This window comes from Hibiscus syriacus, unplaced genomic scaffold, assembly GCF_006381635.1.
Source record: "Hibiscus syriacus cultivar Baekdansim isolate YM2019G1 unplaced genomic scaffold, ASM638163v2 tig00005856_pilon, whole genome shotgun sequence".
Taxonomy (NCBI): domain Eukaryota; kingdom Viridiplantae; phylum Streptophyta; class Magnoliopsida; order Malvales; family Malvaceae; genus Hibiscus; species Hibiscus syriacus.
In genome coordinates this window covers 954,199-960,198 of record NW_024062067.1, presented here as the reverse complement: position 1 = coordinate 960,198, position 6,000 = coordinate 954,199, and positions in this window count along the sequence as shown.

Here is a 6,000-nt window from a genome sequence, read left to right as displayed (position 1 = left end):
CATGTGCTGGTTCTGCTTCAGAAAAATCTCCTTGTTCAAACTCCTTTTCCACAAATATTTGTGTAGTCTCTGACTTTTCAGCGCTATTATCGTCTTCTTTTCTTTATAGCTTATCTTCTACAAAGATAACATCACTGCTGATGATCACTTTGCGGGCAGTGGGATCCTACAATCGATACCCCTTTACTCCATCAGCATACCCCAAGAATTTGCATTTCCTGGATTTTGGATCTAGCTTTGAAATTTCTTGGGAGTTGTACATCACATACACAATACTTCCAAATACATGGAGGTTTGAATAATCAGCTGATTTACCAGTCCATATCTCCATTGGTGTCTTCAGCTCTAATGCAGTTGATGGAGCTCGATTCACCAAATAACAGGCGGTATTGACTGCTTCTGTCCAGAATGATTTTTCTAGGCCTGCATCCCTCAACATTGCTCTTGTTCTTTCTAACAAGGTTCTGTTCATCCGCTCTGCCACTTTATTTTGTTGAGGAGTGTTCGCCACTGTGAACTGTCTTTTGATGCCTTCTTTCCCGTAAAAGTCATCAAATTCTTCGCTTGTGTATTCTCCTCCATTATCTGTTATGAAACACTTGATCTTATTTCCAGAATCAAGTTCCACCCGCGCCTTGAAGTTTTTGAAAGTTGAAAATACGTCTGACTTCTTCTTGATAGGGTACACCCAACATCTCCTGGAGTAGTCATCAATAAATGAGACAAAGTATTTTGCTCCACCTAGGGATGTAACTGGTGCTTGCCATACGTCAGAGTGAACCAATTCTAGAACACTTTTGCCTCTAGAATTTGATTTGTTGAATTTCAACTGGTGCTACTTACTTGTTATGCAATGGTCACACAAAGGAAGTGTTACCTTTGTTAAGCCTGGAAGTAGGTTTTGCTTCCAAGGACTTTCATTCCTTGTTCTGACATGTGTCCAAGTTTCTGATGCCATAGCATTGCAGAATTTGAACTACACGAGGAAACAGAGGCTTTGCTTCTAGCAAAGTCTCTCCCTTCAGCATGTACAAGTTTGATGTTATCTTTTCGCCTTTCAGCACCACAAGCGCTCCACGGAACACCTTCATGATTCCGTTACGTGTTTCAATCTTGCTTGCATTATTATCCAACAATCCGTATGATAATAAATTTTTCTTCAGGCCTTTCACGTGTCGCACATCTCGAACAACTTTAATTGTTCCATCGTACATCTTCAATTTGATAGTTCCAATGCCAACGATCTCTAAGGCATGATCATTGCAACTATACACAGATCCTCCTGAGACAGGTTCATAATGATGGAACCATTCTCTTCTTGAGGTCATATGATATGTTGCTCCCGAATCAATGAGCCATATATCTACATATCTCTTTCTGCCTTCCACGGTGGTTGACGTTTCACAACATAGAGTATCTCCACATCTGAAGTGTTTGCAGTATTGCCTTGTGGATTGGAGTTTTTATTTAGACTCCAACAATCCTTCTTCAAGTGACCCTTCTTTCCACAGTTGTAACACTTTAAATTCTTCTTGCTCCTCGACTTCGATCTACCATGTTTGTGACTACTGCTTTGGCCACGTTCTGTTGATCTCCCTCCCATCGTTGTCAATGCTTCTGCTTGTTGCAAATTTACTTGTCTGTCTTCCTTGTTCTTTCTCCGATTTTCTTATTGTAGAATAGCAGCTGCAACGTCATCGAAGACTAGACTGGTGACATTACTGTTTGTCAAGTTGATGATGAGTTGATCATACGAATCCGATAGACTTTGAAGTAGAAGTTCAGCACGTTCTTGTTCTACTATTTTACAACTTAAGGATGTAAGCTGAGAATAAAGTGTTCAGTGTTTAATGCTCTGTCACTGAAGTAGATTCTGGCATACGGAGAGTATACAATTTCCTCTTAAGGAAAATTTTATTGTGCAATGATATGGCCTCGTACAATTTGGTGAGATGATCTCATATCTCTTTAGCTGTCTTTTTCTCCTCGATGCTTGACAATACTTCATCTGCTAATGCTAGATGAAGGTTTTTCATAGCATTTCCGTCCATTTCGATCCATTTGATGTCATCTGCAAAATCCACCGGTCTTTCACTGATAGCCGCTAGACACCCGTCTTTCCTCAGGATGACCTTTATCTTTAATTTCCACAATGAGAAATTTCTCCCATTGAACTTTTTCAATATCAAATTTCGTTGCCATAACTTCTTTACGGATAGCTCCCACTATTTCACTATCGTGAATAGTTCTCTGGAACCTTCAAGAAGGGTAATAACTTCTTACTTTCTTATGTTAGAGGATCCACCTTTTGGTGGTAACCACAAAGATAATAAACAGATATTACACACTCAATCTGGATCGGATACCAATTGTTGCGGAGACAGCATCGCAGAGAAGATAGAAACAAACTATAATAATGGTAAAAATCACGGGCACGGTAGAAGAATTTCACTATGAGAAAATAGGATTAACCTCTATCGATCTACCAGGAGAAAACAATGATAATTCTCTCTTGATAAAAAGGAAAACAACTCTCAAGAAACTCTCTAAATTCTCTCTATATTAGAAGAAAGCTAGATGCTTTGAGATGGTTTTGAAGCTAATGGGCTAGGGTATTATAGCTAATCTTAAGGACTTAATCTTGTAAATACCCTAAGTTTAGTGATTAAATTTTGTAATTATACCTTACTAAAATCAACCAAAGTTGACTGGCCACTTAAACTAAATTAGCAGTCGGCTGCTGCCACAATTATTGACAGTTATTTATTTTGGGCTTGTGGCTTGCATTTTAAAGTTTTCTTTCCTAGAATTTATGTCCTCGTGTTCTCTCGTAGATTCCCTTATTATTTATTTTTTAATTAAACTTATTAAGTGGTTTTGATGATAAAAAATAGTATTATTCTTTCCAATTCGAATTTAATAATTGTGTTTAAAAGGTTTATATATTTTTCAATAAATAAAAAATTAAATAAATATTATATTATAATTATCTCGTACTATTAATTAAACGAATTACATATGAGATGAGCTCATACTTGGACATCATCCAAGTAGCCAACTAGATATCATATATGGACCGAGGTCATCAGAGTTCTGGCCTAATAGAGGCCGAACCCAAATGGGGAGTGTGCTGGTCAACTTTCATTGAATTATACCAATAGTTAATAAACCGGTAAACTACACATTTAATATTTAAATTATTACTTTTTTTCTATTTTGGTACTTAAATATTTTTTCAAATTCATTTTAATGTTTAGTTTAGTTTCATTTTAGTATGATGCCGTTAAAAATTTAATAGTGATGTTGACGTATACCATAAGTTATGTCACACAAGGATTTATTTATGAAAATTTTCTTCATGAATGCATATCAATATTGAATCTAATTTAAGGATTATTTTTAGGGCATTCATTAATACCTTTTCTTCTCCAACAACAGATCAAAGTTCATGGTTCATCTTGATATTACAGTGCAGAAATATATTCGATTTAAAGAATTAGATGTAAGAGTTCTTTCGTGTGAATCAAGGAAGACGCAGCACGCTGTTGTGATATTTATGCACCCGGATTGATTCGAAACCTGCACTATGACTCCCTTAGCTTCACCTTATGATGAATATGTATATATTATTTGCTCAAGGGTGGATTATTTGTGCATCCGGGTTATTATTGTTGCAGGTAACTCACTACCATTTATTGGATAGAAATTTGTGTTGCTATCTACCCTTGAGCAGTAATTGGCAAAAGCCGATGAACGACTTGAACAAATGAGCGACGACAATGGTAGAAAGGAGTTAGGTGAATTGAACAAATCTGTGTGCAAATGACATGGAAAAAATTGAGGTGAATTCTTTTAATTGGTTAGGACTATTGATGACATGGTTGGAAGGGTTTATAAAATAATTTATCGGGTGATGGAGATTGAAACTTAAAGTTGGAGAAAGTATAGGTTTCATTGAAGAACACAATTCATGACATTTGTGCGGTGTGTTGAATGTAACAACACAAGTTGGTGTTATAAATTATAAAATTATTGTGGTTCCAATCCAATTTCGTTGACACAATATAGTCTCTCATCACGCATGCTAATGGATTTCCGGAGAATTTACAAGCATGAATTTGAGTTTGGATTTTAATAATAAACTAAAAAGTTTAAAGATTTCTAGATATTCATAATCAAATAGCTTGATTCTACTAATTGTTTAAAAATATATTTCATATAAATATTAATATTTTTTTAAGTATCTGCGTCCAATATTTGCATTTAACACAATATTTAACTAGAAAAATGAAGACATAAGCATTGAAATAAACAAAAAAGTTTAAAAAACTAACATATAAACTGGAAGACGAGCTGTCTGAAAAATAGTTTGCAGTTTGAATAGTTAAACAATACATATAAATTGTAAACCTAATTTTTTAATACTCTGCGTTGAAACATTAAAAAGGAGTTAAAATAAACGTTGCATGATTAGGATTCCTCCACCTTATCTTTATAATAATTTTATAGTAGGAGGTGATTGTGGACATTGCCATGTCTGGTGCCGGCACCGCTCGATAATCAATTGTCTGATTCCTGGATCCCCAGATATACAGCTCAGGCCTGCATGACCACCTTCCTTAATTTGCTCATCCCCTACTGCCCTCGAGCCAATTCCCGCAACTTGTGCTGCCCTTAATTGCCTGCCCTTTTGGCACTCGAATTTTTTTATCAGTTTGAGTGATTATAAAACAATATCGGTTAAGAATTTTATTAAACTCTTAATAATGTATATACATTCTACAGATACAACTGATCGAATTCGAAATTTTTAGGAAGAACAATATTTCATCTTATCGCTAATACGCTCAATAGATTCGCAATCAAAATTGTATTGTTTTGGGATTATTTTTTACATATTGTCTTATTACGATAACAATTTATTTATCTTACGAAACCAAAGCACCTTTGAACTTGGACACTTGCTTTCAATCATTCATGCACTCGGATAATATGTCCAATTCCCCCATTTTATTGAGATCTACACTTTACCGCAATGCTTATTTCCTTTCTGCTTAGATATATATATTGTTTGCTTTATGTCAACAATCATATACTTTTTTCTCTTGAAAGAAATATGATTTTTTTTATTTTTTATATTTATTAATTTGATATATAACATAAATATGTCATTTATATAATCACAAAATACATTAGATTATGTAGAGTGCCATTTCATCACTATTAAATATAATATTTATATTAATAATAAGTATTTTTAATAATTGTTTAAAAATCAATGATCAAATTAAGTTAGAAAAGAATAGAGGCTAGGGAGTTTGTAGTGGTTTTTGGCGGTTCATCCTTTTTTATTAGATATGATGAAAAGAGTTGATGAAGATGAATGAGAGTCTCTCTTTCTCCAATACTGCATAGTGATTTTTTATTTATATCATACCTTTAGAGTTAGTGTTAGGTCTAAGGTGATGATAGATATTTAGGTTGGCAAGCTAAATTGATCTTACTATCATGTATAGATATATTAGTAGATCACATGAGTCTATCATGATCATGTTAAGGAATTGTTGATTGGAGGATATAGAACTGAAAGCCTCAAAATTTGATAGACGTTAGTGACCGTATAAGATGCATGAGAAAGTACAATAAAGATTGAATTAATAAACTATATAAATGTTGATAGTTAAAGGCAATCAATCCATTTAGATTGACCCCGTCCTCCAACTCCAAAGTAAAGCCGCATTAAACAAGAAATTTGAAATTAGGAGTAGCACATAAATGGAGTTCTTAAAGGACAACCGATGACGCGAGAGCGGAGATCCACGACCACATGAGGACTGTCGGCACCAGCCATGCAACATTCATGATCCACACCCAATACACGTAAAAACAAACAAAGTCTTACTTTATCCAAAAAATAAAGTCAAAGAACCAATAAAGCTCAACAAACGCCCATTGCAACCGACACCTGTCTCGAAGCTCCCCCAATTTATTGCCCTCACG